We start from the raw sequence: 22,378 nt of genomic DNA, 5'->3' as shown, positions 1-22,378 counted from the left end.
GAAATAATATCAATATATTTAGATGCATTCACTTTATAGTTAACTGGAATGGATTCATTCAACAAGATCAAAAACTACTTGAATTTTCAAACTAAGAATTGAAGATCTCCTGGAAAATAAAAAATTCCATTCATATTCACAGGTCACTCTTTTTATATTCATGAGTCAATCAGTCTTTCTGCTTGAATAAATTTTTTTCAAAGCTGATTTTTTAATATTCAGAACATCTTTCACAAGATATATGAGGTCGCAAAATCACAGAACTTCAGAATAGGAAAACAAAAATATATTGTATTTTCTAATCCTTCTCTTTGTTCATAAAAAGGACAAAAAGAAAGTCTTATAGCCCTATAACCCTCTCTTTTTCCTCTTCTCTGTGCTTTTTCCAGAATTTCCCTCTGATTTTCTTCTCTATATTTTCATTTATTCAATAGGAAGTATGGTGGCCATACAGGAAAAAAAAAAAAGACTCTATAGTAGAAAGTAGGAAATTACTTAGAAAGGATATATAGGAAATGGGCTCACTGGTACTTTGTTTCAACTTGAGCTAATATTTTGTTTCAACGTGCAGGTGTCAGTGAATCTAGCAAGCCAGGTTTTAATAGGTCAGAACTATATATAAAAGATGCTACAAAGTTTAAGCCCATGAACACTGGTCATATGTTGGCCATTCCTTTTATACTGTGCCTACCAACACTCGCCAAGAAGTTACAGTCCTGGTGAATGGGACAGACAGTACTCAAAGGATACAGCTGGTTAAAGAAGTAACACTGATCTACTGCAGTCTACTTAGATATTCCAATGAACTTGAAACAATCATGAAAACTTTAAGCATTTCTATTTATATCTAAGGAAATAAAGAACTGTGGAATATCACATCTTCTCTGCTTATGGCCGACTTTAAGAGGAGGTTCTAAAATGCTGGGTTGTGAGGCAAATTTGGCAGTCCTACTTTTGTCATTTTCTGAGTGCCCTTGCAGGACTAAGAGCTTTAAGAGTGGCACACACTCCTTCAGAATGCTCAAGATTCAGGAAGAATAAAAATCAGGCCAATAACAGATTGATTATGCCAGTTGGTGCCAAAACTCATTCTTTCCACACAATGTGAAATGCTTTTGAGAGACTGAGTTAGTATGGGAACAAGAGGGCAAGTTAGCTAACAACTGATTTTCTTACTTTGAGATATAAGAGGAAACCCCTAAATATGGTCATGGTGCCACACCAATCACATGTTTCTGAATGCATATTGGTCATGTATATTCCTGAATGTGCTACATCCATAGGCACTGAGCTTTGCAGTTTGGATTGACGACCAAGAAAAAATATTCAAACCAACCCCTTCTGAAACTTGCTTCATTCTTTTACCACTAATTTGACTAGTCAATTAAGCTACTTAAGCCATTTGCCAATATGGATACCTCCCAAAATATACTATTAAAGCTTGATTTGCCCAGACTCTAAATTATTGCCCAATTTCTCTTTCATCTACCTCTTCTATCTCAATACAGTTTAATGAGGTAAAGGTAATAAAACAATCATCCACACTTAAGCAACCACCTCATTCTTACCATTATCAAAAATAGAGAAACTTTATAGTGAAAATACTACTGAAAAGCAGAAGGAGTCAATGCTAAATTGAAAGAAAATAAAAAGGATAGGTGCAAAATTGAGAAAAAAGAATTCACTAAGATCTTAAGATTTACACATGGGTTTAAAATTAAGTAAATATGTATTGCGTTTTTAATGTCCTAATGATATATACATTTTTAAGAATGTAAGCACTAAAAATGAAAAATACTCATTTAAGTAAAATTAGCAGTTCCCCAATCAGAAGGACGGGGATAGAATAAGAAAAACCATAGGCACACCTCAAGTAAAACTCTTTGTTATATTACAAGAAGTTTCACAGGATATATTCATAAATTGTAATTCCTAAAACATCAGGCTGAGAAAATCAGGAGGAAGTTGTGGTAAGACATCGTGGCTGTGTCCTATATTACCACCTTGCTATCGGGATGGTCAACCACACTAATATTAACTCATTCTCCTGAGATGATGAAAGGCTATTGGCACTGGCTATTCTCTTTTAGACTTCCTCCATTTCAAAATTACTGCAGCACCGATTGAAAACTAGCTTTAAATACAGGAACCCCAAATTTTGTTGCTGCATCCTTGCTGCTTTATTTTCTTAGGAAACTTTAAGAAAATAGCCCCAAACGTTATTTGTAAACACACGTCTACTACAACAGCATGTGCAGAGCTTTAACTTGGATAGGGTGCAAAGTTTCACTCTACTGAGTGCAAAGAATAGAAAGAAATATCTAAAATGTGAAATTCTGAAGGATTGTGTGAGAAGATCACAGCACATCTGTGGAGGGAAACATGTTAGGAGTTTGGAGAGCCTCAAGAAAAACTCCACATCATCTATGGTATAGAAGACTGTAAAATTCCTACTTTAAGGGAAGAGTGGAACATAGGCAAATTAGGAACAAAATTCAAGAATGAACTTAATGCAGCAGAAATGTGGCACAAAATGATTTAGAAGTGTGCCTGGTAGAGAACATAGACCCAGCCTCTCTAGAAAAATAGGAGAGAAATTGAGATGCAAAAGGCAAAATGAATGGAGACTCAAATTTCATATTTAGGATATGGAGGTTTTTCTCACCCACATTTCCAAATCTTAGTTCTTCTCTCAAGAACTAAGTAATCTAAAGTCCTTAGCATGGATGTGAGGGTAATGGAGAATCTGAGCTACCACAGATCTGAGAGATATAGTAAAGGAGGAAGCGCTCTGGGGTGGGGAAGAGGCTACCTTGCTGGCTTATAGGTCAAATGTTCCTAGGCATTAGGAACAATTGCAAGATGGTAAGCATAATAGCAACTTAAAAGATACATTAAAATATTTAAAACATTTAAAACATTCATATATGTTATTTCACTTAATCATCAGGAAGGAATGGTATAGGCAAAACAGTGTTTTGGAACACTTGTCTGGGTAGAACTTACAAAATCTATGGAAAGAGAAGGGAAAAGAAGTAGGAGTTGTATTACTTGAAACAAAGTAAAAGACACCAAAAGAAGACTGCAAAGGAAGAAGGCTAGTACCCTCAAGAGGAATTAAGAATTTTAAAGTTACCTTTGAAATAGGAACCATTCAGCAACATTTAGAAGTGTGGTGAACTTGCTGTTGGCTTCCCAAGGACTGGATTGGTTCTGCTTGGATTTACATTCATCCCGAAGATGGAAATGTGAAGAAACTTCAAACCATTAGGTTCAGAAGCAGGCACCTTCAGCTCTGAAGAGAGAGAAAAAAGCAGATTCTAGAAGCCAAGCAAGCTACAAAAATCAATGGTCCTCAAAGATACTTTATCAGCATCACCTGAGAACTGAGAGAGCGTCAAATCACAGGGCTCTTCCTCTCATCTACTAAATCAGCTGTTCCTGCTGTCCGCCCCCCACCTCCTGTGTCTTAGTGAGCTCTCAGGTGATTTTGATGCTTGCTCAAGTTTGAAAGCCGTTAGTAACTCAGAAGTTACGGAGTTCAGCTGAAGAACTGAGAAAGGGTCTTGGTGAGAAAAGAGGCCTACTCAGGAATGATAACTTGGTCATTCCATGGGTAATCAAGTATTTCAGTTGGCATATGCCCAAACAATGTAATATTGTTAGAAATGATACCCCTGAAAAGAATATAGCAAGATAAATTTATTACAGAAATCAAAATCAAGAATATTTTACAAAGCAAAATCAATTTGGTTTTTTTAATGGTACCTTCTTCGCGATTACCCATTACCAGATCCTGCTCTCAAACACACAGTGTGCTATGTTAAAAATAAAGTACTTTTATACCCAGAGAAAAAATGGTATTTGATAATATTTTGTTTTATCATAACATGTAGTAATACTTTCCTGCAGCTTCAGCATATTCGGCTGACATGTAAGCTTTTATACCATTTCGTTTAACAATATGCTTTATTATTATTATATGCAGAATTGCTCAACTCCTAGGTAGTTTTTTCAGCACAGGCCTTGTCAACTGTTTCCAAACTAGTTTGACAAATGCAATAAAAACAAAAATAAATGAAATTCTACTTTACAGTACCTATGAATCTTCACTATAAGATGACCAATATTATATATTGACTGAATATATAGTTTTGTTTTGAAGTGTAGACTGTTCTAGTATCTCTATAGAACACCAGCCATTTCAAAAGAGAGGAAAACGGAAGTCATTAAAGCTTTGATCTCTTACTCATTTCATTCAGTTTCAAAGTCAGGCTAGTTATAAAAGTTCTAGACATGCCACACCATGTTTTATTTCTGCATTATTACGTTACTTTTATATAGAATTTGGGACTCATATCAAAGGAAATATTTTAAATCATTCCAGACTCTAGGTTAGTACAATTCAGCTTCTATTTATTTTTAAAATTTCCCATCCTGTAACTATCCTAGCTTTATTAAAGTTGGTGATTTGAAAAAGGGCCAGTTACCAAATAGACCCAAATTGTCAGGGTTTATATGAAAAGATTTATCCTGCTGTTCTAATCTAATTGTTTGTTTTAAGGGATCTCAATATAATTAGCCAAGGAAAATATGTGCTTCCAAAGAGTATACTTACAAGCTCTTTTGTCAGGAGCAGAGATGCTCTGAAAGCTTTCTGGGAGAATTACCCTTTCATTGTTAAAGAAATTCTTCCTGTTGTCATTTCAAAATTATTTATACCATTTCTTAGAATTAGATCTTTAATCTTACACATACACACACCAACACAAACAACACACACACATACATACACAGAGATGCAAAAAAACTAAAACCAAAAACTGGGAAACAGCTATGACCTTTACAATAATTTCCCCAGGAAGTCATCAAAACTCAAGAAAAAGAGGCTTCATAATGTACAAGTGTCACTAAAATGATACTTTTGCTTTCCTAATGGGACAGGGTTAGTTGAAATAAGTTTTAAATACAGAGCTTTATCAAATTTATTCAATCTAATCATAGGTTTGTGACACTCAAATATAATAGACGGGAGAAATGGGATTTCACAACATTACATTTCTGTAGTACAGAGCCACATTGAGTCACTGGGTCTTGCTATTATACAAATAGTCTAGACAACAAAGGAACAGTAGTATTTTAATTTAAAATTATGCCAAAATTAAAATTGTTACACTAATAAAGCTTTATCACACTTATTATTACCAAATTGGTTTTTTAACTCATTCTTATTTTGGAGGAAAACATATGTGCTTTAAAAAAAATCATTAATTTCAACATGTGAAATTTAATATCATCTCATTATTTTTCCCTTCCAACAACAGAAGTGGATTTCTCATACATTTGAATTTTTCAACTTAGAAATACACACACACACATACTTATACACACAGGAGCCAGGACATATGTCACTTCATACAATTTAAGTAAGCAAGAGTGCCAGGCAGATGAGTAATAAGGAGTCTCTGAATCACAGGTAGCAAAATTTAATATTATCAAAAAGTTAATTCTCTCCATTATATTCTATAAATTCCACCTAATTATCATTAAAATCCACCAGGAGATTTTCTTATAAAACTTAAGATGGTGCTGATGTGTATCTATACAGATAGTGTGGAACAATATTACAGATATGAGGAATGGACAACACCCCTATTTAAAATTGGGGAAATGAAACAGGCAATTAACAGAAAAAGAAACATATAGGAAACAAATTTAAAGATATTCATGGACTTATAAGTGGCCAGAGAATCATAAATCAGACCAATAATGGAATTTTATTTTCCCATCTAATGGTAAAAAAAAGAAAAAAAGAAAAAAAAAAGAAGAAGAAAAGAAAGAAAGGCTGAGAGAGAGAAAGACAGACAGACATATCCAATGCTGATGAAGGTGTGGTGAAATTGGCTCCAATAGGGTGAATGTTTCAGACTACCTATCAAAAGTAAAAATATTTACAACTTTTGACATAGCGATTTATAACTGGGAAACTATGCTTTAAAAATATTTAAACACAGGGGGGAGGAGCAAGATGGCGGAAGAGTAGGGTCCCCAAATCACCTGTCTCCACCAAACTACCTAGAAAACCTTCAAATTATCCTGAAAATCTATGAATTCGGCCTGAGATTTAAAGAGAGACCAGCTGGAACGCTACAGTGAGAAGAGTTCGCGCTTCTATCAAGGTAGGAAGACGGGGAAAAAGAAATAAAGAAACAAAGGCCTCCAAGGGGGAGGGGCCCCGCGAGGAGCCGGGCTGAGGCCGGGGCGAGTGTCCCCAGGACAGGAGAGCCCCGTCCCGGAGGAGCAGGAGCTGCACCGACCTTCCCGGGCGGAAAGGGGCTCGCAGGGAGTTGGAGCAGGACCCAGGAGAGCGGCGATGCCCTCGGGCTCCCGGGGACAGTAACAGGGACCTGCGCCCCGGGAGAGTGCGCCGAGCTCCCTAAGGGCTGCAGCGCGCACGGCGGGACCCGGCGGGACCCGGAGCAGCTGAAGGGGCTCGGGCGGCGGCTCCGCGGAGGGGGCTGCGCGGCCCCGGGAGCAGCTCGGAGGGGCTCGGGCAGAGGAGGAGGCTCCGTGCGGAGGGGGCTGCGCGGTTCCAGGAGCAGCTCGGAGGGGCTCGGGCGGCGGCTCCGCGGAGGGGGCTGCGGCCCGGGAGCGCGAATCCAACAGCGCAGGCTCCGGAGCACAGGGCGCCGGGACACAGCCCAGGATCCCGCCTCCCCCGGGACAGGCAGAGGCCGGGAGGGCCCAGGACAGCGAGGACGCTCCTGCCCCAGCTGAGCAGATCAGCGGCCCCGCCCCGGAGCCTCCAGGCCCTGCAGACGGAGTTCCTGCGGGAGCTGAATCCAGGGCTCCAGAGCTGCCCCGACACTGGGGCTGTTCCTCCTGCGGCCTCACGGGGTAAACAACCCCCACCGAGCCCTGCACCAGGCAGGGGCACAGCAGCTCCCCCAAGTGCTAACACCTGAAAATCAGCACAACAGGCCCCTCCCCCAGAAGATCAGCTAGACGGACAACTTCCAGGAGAAGCCAAGGGACTTAAAGTACACAGAATCAGAAGATACTCCCCGGTGGTTCTCTTTTTTTGTTTGTTTTTGTTTTTGTTTTTGTTTTCATTTTGTTTTGCTTTTTGATTTGTTTCCTTCCCCCACCCCCTTTTTTTCTCCTTTCTTTTTCTTTCTCTTTTTCTTCTTTTTTTTTTTTTTTTCGTTTTTTTTTTCTTTTTCTTCCCTTTTTTTTTCTCTTTCTCTTTTCTTTCCTTCTTTCTCTCCTCTCTTTTTCTCTTTTTTCCCAATACAACTTGCTTTTGGCCACTCTGCACTGAGCAAAATGACTAGAAGGAAAACCTCACCTCAAAAGAAAGAATCAGAAACAGTCCTCTCTCCCACAGAGTTACAAAATCTGGATTACAATTCAATGTCAGAAAGCCAATTCAGAAGCACTATTATACAGCTACTGGTGGCTCTAGAAAAAAGTATAAAGGACTCAAGAGACTTCATGACTGCAGAATTTAGAGCTAATCAGGCAGAAATTAAAAATCAATTGAATGAGATGCAATCCAAACTAGAAGTCCTAACGACGAGGGTTAACGAGGTGGAAGAACGAGTGAGTGACCTAGAAGACAAGTTGATAGCAAAGAGGGAAACTGAGGAAAAAAGAGACAAACAATTAAAAGACCATGAAGATAGATTAAGGGAAATAAACGACAGCCTGAGGAAGAAAAACCTACGTTTAATTGGGGTTCCCGAGGGCGCCGAAAGGGACAGAGGGCCAGAATATGTATTTGAACAAATTCTAGCTGAAAACTTTCCTAATCTGGGAAGGGAACCAGGCATTCAGATCCAGGAAATAGAGAGATCCCCCCCTAAAATCAATAAAAACCGTTCAACACCTCGACATTTAATTGTGAAGCTTGCAAATTCCAAAGATAAAGAGAAGATCCTTAAAGCAGCAAGGGACAAGAAATCCCTGACTTTTATGGGAAGGAGTATTAGGGTAACAGCAGACCTCTCCACAGAGACCAGGCAGGCCAGAAAGGGCTGGCAGGATATATTCAGGGTCCTAAATGAGAAGAACATGCAACCAAGAATACTTTATCCAGCAAGGCTCTCATTCAAAATGGAAGGAGAGATAAAGAGCTTCCAAGACAGGCAGCAACTAAAAGAATATGTGACCTCCAAACCAGCTCTGCAAGAAATTTTAAGGGGGACTCTTAAAATTCCCCTTTAAGAAGAAGTTCAGTGGAACATTCCACAAAAACAAGGACTGAATAGTTATCATGATGACACTAAATTCATATCTCTCAATAGTAACTCTGAATGTGAACGGGCTTAATGACCCCATCAAAAGGCGCAGGGTTTCAGACTGGATAAAAAAGCAGGACCCATCTATTTGCTGTCTACAAGAGACTCATTTTAGACAGAAGGACACCTACAGCCTGAAAATAAAAGGTTGGAGAACCATTTACCATTCGAATGGTCCTCAAAAGAAAGCAGGGGTAGCCATCCTTATATCAGATAAACTAAAATTTACCCCAAAGACTGTAGTGAGAGATGAAGAGGGACTAGACCACATATTGGGTCACAAATCGGGTCTGAACCGATACCAAAAGATTGGGATTGTCCCCTGCATATTCTCGGACCATAATGCCTTGAAATTAGAACTAAATCACAACAAGAAGTTTGGAAGGACCTCAAACACATGGAGGTTAAGGACCATCCTGCTAAAAGATAAAAGGGTCAACCAGGAAATTAAGGAAGAATTAAAAAGATTCATGGAAACTAATGAGAATGAAGATACAACCGTTCAAAATCTTTGGGATGCAGCAAAAGCAGTCCTAAGGGGGAAATACATCGCAATACAAGCATCCATTCAAAAACTGGAAAGAACTCAAATACAAAAGCTAACCTTACACATAAAGGAGCTAGAGAAAAAACAGCAAATAGATCCTACACCCAAGAGAAGAAGGGAGTTAATAAAGATTCGAGCAGAACTCAACGAAATCGAGACCAGAAGAACTGTGGAACAGATCAACAGAACCAGGAGTTGGTTCTTTGAAAGAATTAATAAGATAGATAAACCATTAGCCAGCCTTATTAAAAAGAAGAGAGAGAAGACTCAAATTAATAAAATCATGAATGAGAAAGGAGAGATCACTACCAACACCAAGGAAATACAAACGATTTTAAAAACATATTATGAACAGCTATACGCCAATAAATTAGGCAATCTAGAAGAAATGGACGCATTCCTGGAAAGCCACAAACTACCAAAACTGGAACAGGAAGAAATAGAAAACCTGAACAGGCCAATAACCAGGGAGGAAATTGAAGCAGTCATCAAAAACCTCCCAAGACACAAGAGTCCAGGGCCAGATGGCTTCCCAGGAGAATTTTATCAAACGTTTAAAGAAGAAATCATACCTATTCTCCTAAAGCTGTTTGGAAAGATAGAAAGAGATGGAGTACTTCCAAATTCGTTCTATGAAGCCAACATCACCTTAATTCCAAAGCCAGACAAAGACCCCGCCAAAAAGGAGAATTACAGACCAATATCCCTGATGAACATGGATGCAAAAATTCTCAACAAGATACTGGCCAATAGGATCCAACAGTACATTAAGAAAATTATTCACCATGACCAAGTAGGATTTATCCCTGGGACACAAGGCTGGTTCAACACCCGTAAAACAATCAATGTGATTCATCATATCAGCAAGAGAAAAACCAAGAACCATATGATCCTCTCATTGGATGCAGAGAAAGCATTTGACAAAATACAGCATCCATTCCTGATCAAAACTCTTCAGAGTGTAGGGATAGAGGGAACATTCCTCGACATCTTAAAAGCCATCTATGAAAAGCCCACAGCAAATATCATTCTCAATGGGGAAGCACTGGGAGCCTTTCCCCTAAGATCAGGAACAAGACAGGGATGTCCACTCTCACCACTGCTATTCAACATAGTACTGGAAGTCCTAGCCTCAGCAATCAGACAACAAAAAGACATTAAAGGCATTCAAATTGGCAAAGAAGAAGTCAAACTCTCTCTCTTCGCCGATGACATGATACTCTACATAGAAAACCCAAAAGTCTCCACCCCAAGATTGCTAGAACTCATACAGCAATTCGGTAGCGTGGCAGGATACAAAATCAATGCCCAGAAGTCAGTGGCATTTCTATACACTAACAATGAGACTGAAGAAAGAGAAATTAAGGAGTCAATCCCATTTACAATTGCACCCAAAAGCATAAGATACCTAGGAATAAACCTCACCAAAGATGTAAAGGATCTATACCCTCAAAACTATAGAACACTTCTGAAAGAAATTGAGGAAGACACAAAGAGATGGAAAAATATTCCATGCTCATGGATTGGCAGAATTAATATTGTGAAAATGTCAATGTTACCCAGGGCAATATACACGTTTAATGCAATCCCTATCAAAATACCATGGACTTTCTTCAGAGAGTTAGAACAAATTATTTTAAGATTTGTGTGGAATCAGAAAAGACCCCGAATAGCCAGGGGAATTTTAAAAAAGAAAACCATATCTGGGGGCATCACAATGCCAGATTTCAGGTTGTACTACAAAGCTGTGGTCATCAAGACAGTGTGGTATTGGCACAAAAACAGACACATAGATCAGTGGAACAGAATAGAGAATCCAGAAGTGGACCCTGAACTTTATGGGCAACTAATATTCGATAAAGGAGGAAAGACTATCCATTGGAAGAAAGACAGTCTCTTCAATAAATGGTGCTGGGAAAATTGGACATCCACATGCAGAAGAATGAAACTAGACCACTCTCTTGCACCATACACAAAGATAAACTCAAAATGGATGAAAGATCTAAATGTGAGACAAGATTCCATCAAAATCCTAGAGAAGAACACAGGCAACACCCTTTTTGAACTCGGCCATAGTAACTTCTTGCAAGATACATCCACAAAGGCAAAAGAAACAAAAGCAAAAATGAACTATTGGGACTTCATCAAGATAAGAAGCTTTTGCACAGCAAAGGATACAGTCAACAAAACTCAAAGACAACCTACAGAATGGGAGAAGATATTTGCAAATGACATATCAGATAAAGGGCTAGTTTCCAAGATCTATAAAGAACTTATTAAACTCAACACCAAAGAAACAAACAATCCAATCATGAAATGGGCAAAAGACATGAACAGAAATCTCACAGAGGAAGACATAGACATGGCCAACATGCATATGAGAAAATGCTCTGCATCACTTGCCATCAGGGAAATACAAATCAAAACTACAATGAGATACCACCTCACACCAGTGAGAATGGGGAAAATTAACAAGGCAGGAAACAACAAATGTTGGAGAGGATGCGGAGAAAAGGGAACCCTCCTACACTGTTGGTGGGAATGTGAACTGGTGCAGCCACTCTGGAAAACTGTGTGGAGGTTCCTCAAAGAGTTAAAAATAGACCTGCCCTACGACCCAGCAATTGCACTGTTGGGGATTTACCCCAAAGATACAAATGCAATGAAACGCCGGGACACCTGCACCCTGATGTTTATAGCAGCAATGGCCACTATAGCCAAACTGTGGAAGGAGCCTCGGTGTCCAACGAAAGATGAATGGATAAAGAAGATGTGGTTTATGTATACAGTGGAATATTACTCAGCTATTAGAAATGACAAATACCCACCATTTGCTTCAACGTGGATGGAACTGGAGGGTATTATGCTGAGTGAAGTAAGTCAGTCGGAGAAGGACAAACATTATATGTTCTCATTCATTTGGGGAATATAAATAATAGTGAAAGGGAAAATAAGGGAAGGGAGAAGAAATGTGTGGGAAATATCAGAAAGGGAGACAGAACGTAAAGACTGCTAACTCTGGGAAACGAACTAGGGGTGGTAGAAGGGGAGGAGGGCGGGGGGTGGGAGTGAATGGGTGACGGGCACTGGGTGTTATTCTGTATGTTAGTAAATTGAACACCAATTAAAAAAAAATATTTAAACACAAGGAAAAATATAAAAGTAGTTTCAACAAAGCATTTTTTTACAGCAAAGAAGCTGAACCGTAAACCTCCGATTCTGACATGGAAATTTATAATATATAGATTCATATTTTTATATTTTTAAAAGAAAATTATGTGCACATACCTATAGATATGCATTAAATTAAAAAAATTATAAATGTTTAGAGAACAATCTGAAATGATGTTAACAATATTGTTGAGTAATCACTCACTAATATGCCAGTAATGTATTTTTCATTGATTAGTATAATAATTCTCAGGCCAACTTTGCAACTATGAGTAACCATTTGACAAATGTGGAAACTAAAGATAAACATCAAAGTTTTAAAAATATTACATTGTAGAGTGGAAATGGGTCTGAGGATGAGGGCTCAAGTTAAGGTAAATTTATAGTTTTTACTATTGTATTATAGGAATTTTTAAGAAAGAACATGTACATATTAGTTTACTAATTAAAATAAGGAAGTAAAATGATACCTAAATAATTACAGTCTGACACAGAATGTGTTAAATAATACAAGCTATATTGTGATCTTAAGGTTTCAAAGAAGGGAGAGAGAAATTCTGACTGAATTAGAACATCATTTATAAAAAGGAGGTAGCATTTAAGACAGGCCTTGAAAGATGGGCAGGGTTTCAAAATGTAGCGATAGGAGGAAAGTACTTGGACAGAGCCATGAAAGTAATGACAGAGGGCAAAAAGTCAGTACAAGAGAGTCCAGGGAACAGCAAAGAACTATTTAAACAACATAGCAAGAGAGATTAAGAGTAGAGCTAGAGGAAACCTTAAATGATTCTGATATATTCAAGAAACGACAAGATATAGTAAGAGCTAAGGCTGGAGAGACAAGAGGGCTTAAAGCATGTTGATTTAAGAAATGACTAAAAATTCCATCGTTTGGAATAAACTAAAATACAGAGTCTCCAAAGAGGCAATTCCCAAACCATAGATCCTTGGAACTGGGCAAAGTTTTTACAAGAGATGTGCAAATCTAGATATGCAATGGAAAAAAAAAAGTCTATAGTCTAAATGTCCTGAATTTTTACTTTTATTTATTTTTTAAAAGATTTTATTTATTTATTCATGAGAGACACAGAGAGAGAGGCAGAGACACAGGGAGAGGGAGAAGCAGGCTCCATGCAGGGAGCCCGATGTGGGACTCTATCTCAGGACTCCAGGATCACACCCTGGTCCCAAGGCAGGCGCTTAACCGCTGAGTCACCCAGGTGTCCATGTCCTGAATTTTTAAATTGGGCCTGTTTTCAGGCTGGCTGCCACAGTAGATAAGGTGATGTATCTGTTTTTTTTTTTTTTCTTTTTTTCCACCTGAGGCTCCTAAAATCTGCTTCCCCACAATATGCTCTGCATCTAGGTCTTTCAGGATTGAAGCAGAGGAAGAGAAAGAGGTGAAAAACAGGAAAAGCCCCCTTGAATGGTGCAGATTTAATTTGATACTAGTTTCCTCTAGGCTTGCCAATGCAAAAAATATTATCCTTTTTTATTCAAACTTATTTATGGGATCCTTAGAGCCCTTCCAGAAATCTCCCCAGCAGTTGGTTTAGCCAGGGCTCTGCATTCCGTGGATGAATGCCATTTATTTAAGCAACTCTATAAAGATACTTTATTTTGGAGTCACCTTATTCCTCTTGAACAAAAGCCTACATTGTTGTTTATGTGTTTGGTTTTTTTTTTTTTTCTCCCCTGGGGTAAACACAGGATCCTCCTTGGCCCGGAATAGCTCTTGGCTTACACATTATTCCCTAAGCTACTGTGTCTCATCTTTCTACCATCAAAGCTATTATCCAACCTCAAGCTTCTGCTTTGGGGTTTTCTCAGGTGTGGTTAGAAAACTACCTTCTTCGCAGACCACAAATTACTGGAGACATAGGTGGAACTCTTCAGCTAATCTTCTTGAAGCCCCTCTAGGCTTAGGTGATGAGAAAATATCCTCTTTCAGTGGGGAAGAAGTCAGTAGCATCCTAGTAACTCTTTCCAAAGAAATCCCCTCCTACCCCCCCACCCCCACAAATTTGGTCACTTCTAAGACAACTCTTTAATATACTTGAAGGTGAGGGGCTGAAGATTATAAAACATATTTTAAATCATCCCTCCTTTGCAAGCCACGTTGACAATTCTACTTTCGCTTGGGAGTATGAAAGTATTTGGCAAAAACGGTCTCGAGTCTTTTAGAAACTAACATTGAATTCTAATTTAATATCCAGTTACAGACTTACTTAAACCAAAAGTCTGAAATTAAACCTAAAAAATAAAATTAACATTAATATGAAGTATAATATGGTATATATACACACTAACAAGACATAATATATACCATTCACTACTACAGTCTCTAGGTCACATGACCAGTGTCCTAATCTTTCTAAATTCAAATCCTTACTTTCTATATCTCTACTTAGTGCTCTAGAAATGCTGATTTTCTTGAGATTGCCTGTACTTTCCATGCTATAGCTTCTTTCCACATCTCTGCATGTGTTCTTCTAAGTAAAATAAGTTAATGAGCTTTGATAAATGTATACTTTGTAGAACCATAACTCCAATCAATGTAGAGACATTTACTTCGCTCCAGAAAATTCCCTTTTGCCCCTTAGCAATCAGTTTGCCACCCTACCTCTACCTTGAGAGACCAATATTTTGAATTCTATGATTATAGGTTACTTTGCCTGTTGTATAAATGAAAACATACTGCAAGGTTTGTCCAACTATAGGTCAAATTCAGCTTGACACCTATTTCTGAAAAGAAACTTTCATTAGAATACTAATGAATACTAATTAATTCTAATTTCATTAAAATTAGCCATGCCCAGGTACTTCATGGATTTCACATGACAATGGCAGAGCTGAGTAGTTATAACAGATCATATGGCTCAGAACCTAAAATGCAATCTTTTTTTTTTTTTTTTAAGATTTTATTTGTTTATTCATGAGAGACACAAGGGAGAGAGAGGCAGAGACCCAGGCAGAGGGAGAAGCACGTTCCATGCAGGGAGCCCAATGTGGGATTCGACCCCAGGACTCCAAGATCACCCCCTGGGCCGAAGGCAGGCGCTCAACCGCTGAGCCACCCAGGGATCCCCTAAAATACAATCTTACAGAAAAATTTTGCTGACCCTCATCATACTATTTATACTCTTTGTGTCTGGCTTCTGTCCCTAAGGAAGTTTTAGAGATTCACCCATTTTGCTGCATTCCTCTATTTTTTTTTTTCAGTTCCATCCTTTATTATTGCTGAGTAGTATCCCAAACTATGAATATCACACAATTTGTTCATAACTTCTGTTGATTAAAATTTATGTCATTTTAAGTTTGGGCTGTTAAAAATAATGTATACAAAATAATGCATATGTTCTAAATAATCTTAGTAGAATACTATAAAATAAATAGAATGGTGTTTTTTTAAGAAAAGACATGTTTAATTTTAACAAAGCCCAATTTATTGTTGTTTAAATGCTTAGTATTTTCTGTGGCCTAAGAAATCTGCCTACTCCAAGGCTACAAAGAATCTCCACTATGTTTTTTGTAAAAATATTATATTTTTAAAATTTGCACTTATGCCTATAATTAATAGCAAATATATTCTATATAAAACACTTTGTCAAGGTTTATTTTTTTTCATGCAAACATCCAGTTGTCTCCACATTATTGTCAAAAATTATCATTTCTTCCAAAGGACTACCTTGGTATCTTTGTTGAAAGTCAATTAATAATATATGTGTGGGTCTGTTTCTGGAATCTCTCTTCTATTCCATCAGTCTGTGTCTTTCCATAGAGTACTTCTGGAAGTAAGGCTGGAAAAGAGCACCATTTTTCCCTTCTTTCTAAAACTTGTTTTGGCTATTGGTCCTTGACATTCCATGTAAATTTTAAATTATAATTTATGTTTCCAACCAATGGACAAAAAGTTTCTCCTGGAATTTTTGTTGTTAGAACTTTGACTCTTCAGCTAAATTTAGAGAGAGCGAACATCTTATTTATTGAATTTTCCAACCCACGGTTTTGATATATCTCTTCATTTATTTACATTGTGTTTCATTTCTTTGTGCACTGCTTAGTAATTTTTAGTTTACAGTTCTTGCACTCATTTTTTGTTTAATTTACATATTTTATGTCTTTTTCTTATACTGGAAATGCCTCTACATTTTTATTTGATTTTCCATTTCTCAGTTGTAGTAAAAACACCTCTTAAAATATATTGGTCTTCTACCAGTGGGTCTGCTGAATTGACATAATTATAGTAGTATTTGGTGGACATCTTGTGATTTTCTGCATAGATAATATTGTCTTTAGAGAGAGAGTTTTAATTCCTCCATTCCAATCTTTATGTCTCTTTTTTCTCTTGCTTTAGTGCAGTGGGCTAGGACATTAAATACAATAAGGAATGGAAGTGGTGATAGCAGACATACTTGTGTTCAATCAATCTTGATAGAAAATGTTTAATATTTTACTATTTAATATTATGTTAGCTTAAGATGTTTTGTATATGTCTTTAGCAAACTAAAATTTTTTATGGTTCTAATATATGTTTATATCATAGACATTGAATTTTGTCACATGTACATGGGTTTTATCCTTTATGCTGTTAATATAGTTAACCACAGTGTTTGAATTTTGACTATTGAACCAACCTTGCATTCATGGAAATGACTCAAATAAGTCAGATCATTTTTATGTTTTGCTAATTTAATTTTCTGATATTTTCTTAAGGATTTTTGTTTCCATGTTCATGAGCGATACTTTCTTTAATTTTCTTGTAATGTCTTCATTAGCATTGGTCTCAGGAATATGTTGGCCTAATTAGATGAGTTGGGAAGAATTCCCTACTTCTCTATTTCCTGAAATAGTTTAGTAATATTGGTGTATGCCTTTCTTAAATGTTTCATAAAATTGACTAGCAAAATCAGCTAAACTGAAGTTTTCTACATTGAAAAGAGTTATTTAATAAAACTTTAATTTCTTAATCAATTTTATTATTTTTTTCATCAAGTTTTATTTTATAAATGTTCTCTATTTATTTATATGATTTCTATATTATGTATTTCTGATTCTATTATTATTTATTTACTTTTTGCACTGGATTTACTATGTTTTCTAGCTTCCAAAGTGAATATGTAGATATTTTATTTTTAGTTTCCACTATTTTCCAAGAAAGGTGTTAATAGTTACAAATTTCCTCTAGGTACTGAATCAGTTGCATCCCACAAATTTTGACTTTTTTGTTTTACTATTAAGTGTGAAGTGATTTTATATGCTAATATAGCCGATGATTTCTGCTTTGATATATAGATTACTTAGAAGTATATTTTCTTTCCAAATATTTGAGATTTTCTTAACCTAATTTTAATCTCTAATTTCATTCTATTGTCATTAAATATACATTGTGAGATTTCAATGCTTTGGAACTTATTCAGAGTGATCTTATTCTCTGGCATATGTTTTATCTTGGTGAATACTCCCTTTATACTTAAAACATGCATATAATGCCATTGTTAGTAGTGTTTGTTGAATGTAAATTGGGTCAAGTTGATTGATGATATTGTTCAGATCTTCTATAACAATACTAATTTTGTATTTACTGTTCAGTTAACTGAAAGAAGGCAAATTGATTCTCCAGTTATCTTTGTCAATTTTCTTTTTATCCCCTTAGTTCTTTCAGGTTTTGCTTCATGTATTTTGTAGCTCTGTTATTGTGTTCATAAACATTTAGAATTGTTTTGTCTTCCTGATATAATTGCCACTTTTATCATGACCCTTAAAAGCTGTTTAAAGCCATAGGTTTTAATTCAGGCTGATATTGCCTTTGGTCACATAGCTCTCTCAAAAATTTCAGTGGCTTACTATCTGTCTGATTCTTAAAATCCCTATACCAGTAGACACATTTACAATTCTTTTTAAAATATGCCTATGTCTCTCTCAGCTTAAGTCATTACTTTATTTAGGCTTTCATAGATAATTCTTATTCTCTTTTACTGAGCTGTTTTGCCTAATTCAGAGAATTTTTCTGGGGTCCACATTAATCTATTCAAAAGACTTAACAAAAAGTAGATGGTCTCCCCATGATTTTTTTTTTATTTTGCTCTGAGGCTGTCTTAATATTAATACTAAATAGATTTTATGGTTTATATAAATTATCATTATTTTCTTTTAAATGTTAAGGAAAAAAGTTTTGTTTTCCAATCTGTAAGTCTCAAAAGTTCCCTATTCTGATTTTCATCCTTTCTTTAAAAAAAAATCAATCCTTTTATGAACTCATGTCTTTCTCATAGATCATTATTAAATGCAGCTGATAAATAACAACCAACTCACACTAGGAAGATTCTTTTTTAAAAAAATGTTCATGTAAAGCCTCAATTTTATTATGTCGTTATATATCATCCAAGTTATCCATTGTGTATTTTATGAAATACTGCTGAAAATACAGTTCATTCTTTCTCTAGATTTGTTTCTTCTCTAGCCAACAATAAAAGAAGTGATACACACTTTTGGCTTTTGGTTTAGAAAACCTCTCACTTCCAGTATCTGTTTCACTATTCATCAAGTGAACTAAAATAACAAACAACCCCAACTTGCTCAGTGACTTGCTACATTAAATACTTATTTCTTGTTCATGTTGTGTGAGAGTTGCTGATTAGCTGAAACTCTATGCCAGCTATGGTTCCATTTCATGTATTCTTCATTTGATCAAAGTTGAAGAAGTAATCCCAAAATGACATATACTTATTTCAATATCTTGTATTCTTCATCCTTGTTAAGAACTGTTTATAAAATCTCCTGACTTCTAGAGCTCCATGTTAAAGTTGGACAGAAGATTTTGCTTGATATCTGTAAGAGAGAAGTGAAACAGTGGGCATTACTCTCTGAAGAATATAAAAATACTATACCACTATGGTAAATGGGGCAGTGTTAGGTGTACTCTAGTTTATTCTTGCTCTTTTTTGCTCTAAATTTAATGTCCTTCCTAAGTGCTATCCTATTGACCAATAGAGACCTCAAGCTCACCAGTAAATATTTGGTTGTAGATGCACATGGCAAATGAACTCCCCACAGTCTTTCCCTTCCATGGTTAGATGTGCTTGACTTCTCAAATTGATTAGTGACTTCTCTGATTCTCAAAAATCTTTGTCTAGTCCTTCAATTTTTAAATCTTTTTCTACATTTGTATAATTTCAAATTCTTAAAAGAAATCCCTATTCTTTTTTAAAAATTTATTTACTTATTCATGAGACACACACACACAGAGAGAGAGAGAGAGAGAGAGAGGCAGAGACACAGGCAGAGGGATAAGCAGGCTCAATGCAGGGAGCCTGACATGGGACTCGATCCCAAGTCTCCAGGATCAGGCCCTGGGCTGAAGTCAGTGTTTTTTTTTTTGTTTTTTTGTTTGTTTGTTTGTTTTTTTTTTTTTTGAAGTCAGTGTTAAACCGCTGAACCACCCGGGCTGCCCTAAATGCCTTATTCTATAAAACTGCCCCTCATTGCCTTTGAATCCTAATACACCTGTAGTCTGACAGACAAAAAAGATCACATTTAAAGTAACTGCTTGGATGTGGCATGGATCACATTCTATTTGCATGGGCCAAAACATGACCAAGATGAACATCATTGAGATGAGAAGAATCCATGCATATGGGTATGAGTATATGAATATTTGCCAAAATAATATAATCTACTACTCTTACCATTCCCTGATGCAATCACTAGGTTATATGTTTGGATTAAGCATTGAAATCCTTCAGCAAGTTTTGGGGATAGACACAATTCCAGTCAATTCAGGGATTGCTATAAGGAAACAAGGATAATCTGTATGGAGCAGTAACTCACATGTGTCCACTAAGATTAATTAATAGCAAATGCAATAGTTGTTCATTTTGTAGTTAAGTTTCAACTGTCCTAAGATAATCTTTTCATATCTTTTTTTGTAAACCAGAATGAAAGATCTCCCTTAAGTGACATCAGCAATATGGCTGAATAAAACATCGCTCATCATATCACTCCCCACAACATCAATAATTTGGCATCCATCCACAGACAAAATTACTTTATAGGAGCTGTGGAACTCAACACCATATATCAAGATCCAGAGAGAATCTTTCCCACCTCCATTGAGTAATAGGCATACCCACTTTGGTCCCAGCTGTGGACGATGCAGAGATCTATAAATGACGTCCAGGAGTCCTTTGCCAACTTTCTCTTAGGCAATCTCCCATGGATGAAAGAGCCTTTGTGGGAAGTACAGCTATTCAGTGGAGAAGCTCCAGAACAGTTGGAACAACAACAAGAATTCTAGGTTTGTATACATTAAAGATGGCAAGAGGAACAGTTTGACTTTATCTGCAACACTCCACATCCAAAGTAGCACAGCTCAGTGCAAAGAAAGACCTCAGCCCATGATTTATTCTTGAGGAGAAACAAAAGCTGTAAGTGAGTACCTGGAATCCCTAGTGCAGGACACTGCCAAAAAGGCCCATTTCTCTCTTGCCTAATGCAGAGCACTAAGTCATGAACTGTATCACTGGGGGACAGAAAGAAACTGGCAGAGTAGTAGATAGGACCCTTAGAGGCCATTAACAGGGCATAGATCCTGCTACCTCACAACAAAGACTCTATCAAGAAGCATAGTTATAATAGCTGGGGACATCACAGACAGATTTCCGCAAATGACAAATGGGAAGCCCTAGTTATCTGCTACCTATCCCACATACACCCCATACCATATGACCAGATCCCTGATTCATGCTCTCAATAGCAGTAATAGCAAGCTTTGACAGGCAGCTAATGAGCACATGAAGAAATTCAGCCCAAATCTATGGGTCAGAGAGAGATGACAAACTTGAGTTTTACCTCTGCTCTTGTGAAATCAAAAGAGAGGCTGTCAGCAGGTAAACTGCAGGACTAACAAAGGCATATAAACTTAAGAATTTTGCCACAAGGTGGAGCAAGGAACATGGGGGCACCATATAAATAGGTCTGAGAAAGCTGTCAAGTGCCTAGCACAGTTGATGGGAATTATTTCTCTCCTAAAGTCAGTCAGCAAATAGTAGAAGACACGACTACTATTTTAAATGTAAAGACAAAAGTGCAAGACTTCGAGGAATATAAGAAATCAAGGAAACATGACACTACCAAAGTTTCACAGTAATCTTCCAGGAACCACACCAAAACCATGAAAGTCTGTGGTTAATCTGATAAAGAATTCAAAATACAAGGATTTTAAAAATCTGAACCTCAATGGGCTACAAGAAAACACAGAAAGGCAATTCAGTACAATCAGGAAAATAATACATGAGAAAAATGAGAGGTTTAACAAATATATAAAAATCACAAAAAAGAACCGAACAAATTCTGGAGCTAAATAATACAATGAATAAAATTTAAAAATGCAGTAAAGCATCAACAGCTGTGTGGACCAAGTAGAAGAAAGAATCTATGATTTAGAAGATAGGGCCTTCAAAATTATGTAGTTCAAGGAGAACAACAATAAAACAATGGAAAAGAGTGGAGACAATCTATGTGGGATTCTGCATAGATTTGAGATTCCATTAAAAAAAATAATCTTCTAATTATTGCAGTCCTGTAGAAGAGAAGAAGGGGGAAGCAAGTTTATTTAAAGAAATAATGATTGAGAATTTCCAAAATTGGGGAGATATTTGGATATACACATTCATTAAGTTCATATTCCACCAAACAAACTCAACTTAAAGAGATTTTCTTCAAGACAAATTATAATAAAATTATTAAACAGCAAAAGATTTTTAAAAGTATCTTAAAGGTGGTGAGAAAAAAGAGGCTTATAACTAACAAGGCTATCAGCAGATTTCTTAGAAACCTTACAGGCCAGGAGAGAACGTAATGATATATTACGTTTTTTTAAAGAGCTTTAAAAAAAAAAATCAACCAACCAATAATACTCTGTCCAGCAAAGCTGTCTCCTTCAGCAGCCCAGGTGGCTTAGCAGCTTAGGACCACTAACCCAGGGCATGATTCTGGAGACCTGGGATTGAGTCCCACGTTGGGTTCCCTGCATGGAGCCTGCTTCTCCCTCTGCCTATGTTTCTGCCTTTCTCTCTGTGTGTGTCTCTCATGAATAAATAAATAAAATCTTTAAAAAAAAATGGAGAGAAAAAGACTTCCAGATGAAGAAAAACTAATGGTCATCACCACTAGACTTTCTTTATAAGAAATATTGAAAGGAATTCTTCAACGCTAAAATTAAACGATGCTAATAAGTAATGTCAAAAAATGAAAATACAGCTGAGTGAAGTAAGTCAGTCGGTGAAGGACAAACATTATATGTTCTCATTCATTTGGGGAATATAAATACTAGTGAAAGGGAATATAAGGGAAGGGAGAA

The 22,378-nt window shown here is 36.8% G+C and overlaps 1 long non-coding RNA gene across 2 annotated transcripts in view; it reads right to left on the bottom strand.

The window, feature by feature from the left end:
* Positions 1–18,343: 18,343 nt before the first annotated feature.
* Positions 18,344–22,378, bottom strand: part of LOC111099026 — a 197,131-nt gene continuing 193,096 nt past the window's right edge. For both annotated transcript variants that reach the window (XR_005370419.1, XR_005370420.1), the window contains one exon: positions 18,344–18,849. This is a non-coding gene — a long non-coding RNA (uncharacterized LOC111099026). The remainder of the gene's footprint in view (positions 18,850–22,378) is intronic.

Source organism: Canis lupus, chromosome 15 (genome assembly GCF_011100685.1).
Source record: "Canis lupus familiaris isolate Mischka breed German Shepherd chromosome 15, alternate assembly UU_Cfam_GSD_1.0, whole genome shotgun sequence".
Lineage (NCBI taxonomy): Eukaryota > Metazoa > Chordata > Mammalia > Carnivora > Canidae > Canis > Canis lupus.
The sequence above is the reverse complement of the archived record's forward strand: the minus strand, read 5'-3'. Positions and strand labels throughout refer to the sequence as shown.